Raw genomic sequence first — 736 nt, 5'->3', positions numbered from 1 at the left:
TATATATATATATATATATATATATATATATGCCTGCACATATACACATGTACATACATATACACACACGTATATGTATACATATGTGAGAACACACACACTTACACATAGCATAATTGTTCTTTTATTGCTTTCAGACACTGGAACGCAGCCATGCTTAGGAATCGCCTACAAGTGTTTTAGCGGATTATACTGGCCTCGAAGCTTTGTCTAAAGCTTATTTTATCGGCTTCAGACAGGACGAAAGACAAAGTCGACCTTGACGTAACTTGAACGGAAATAAATATCACAAGGTATATCTATATCCTTCAAATTACTTTCTGCCACCCACTCACGAATGATACAACATAATGCATTATTCAATGCGTGTTAGTTAGAAAGTCCGCTCCGTCCGCCCTACTTTAACTGTGCTATGAATCTGTGTTCTAGTTGGTATCGGTTTCTTTTCATTTTGTAATATTTAAAGAAAACAATTTCTTATGTTTATAAAAATAACAATTACATATATGGTATTTTACAGACAAGACAGTAAATTTCAAACGCAGTATAGCTGTGGAAACAGCTGAAAGATGGGTTGTTTTTTTTACCCTTATAAGATGGCCGCCTGCTGGCAACTTTTTCTGTCTTATAAGGGTAAAAAATATCCAATCTTTCTGCTATTTTCACAGCTACACTGTTCGAAATTTACTTTCTTGTCTGTAATATATATATATATATATATATATATATATATATA

The 736-nt window shown here is 32.7% G+C and overlaps 1 long non-coding RNA gene across 1 annotated transcript in view; it reads left to right on the top strand.

The window, feature by feature from the left end:
- LOC106874789 (uncharacterized) overlaps positions 1 to 293 on the top strand; it is a 75,192-nt gene extending 74,899 nt beyond the window's left edge. Inside the window, exon 2 of the long non-coding RNA XR_001410054.1 lies at positions 138 to 293. This is a non-coding gene — a long non-coding RNA (uncharacterized LOC106874789). The remainder of the gene's footprint in view (positions 1 to 137) is intronic.
- The last annotated feature ends 443 nt before the right edge of the window (positions 294 to 736 follow it).

Source organism: Octopus bimaculoides, chromosome 6 (genome assembly GCF_001194135.2).
Source record: "Octopus bimaculoides isolate UCB-OBI-ISO-001 chromosome 6, ASM119413v2, whole genome shotgun sequence".
NCBI lineage: Eukaryota > Metazoa > Mollusca > Cephalopoda > Octopoda > Octopodidae > Octopus > Octopus bimaculoides.
This window is presented reverse-complemented; position numbering and strand designations above follow the sequence as displayed.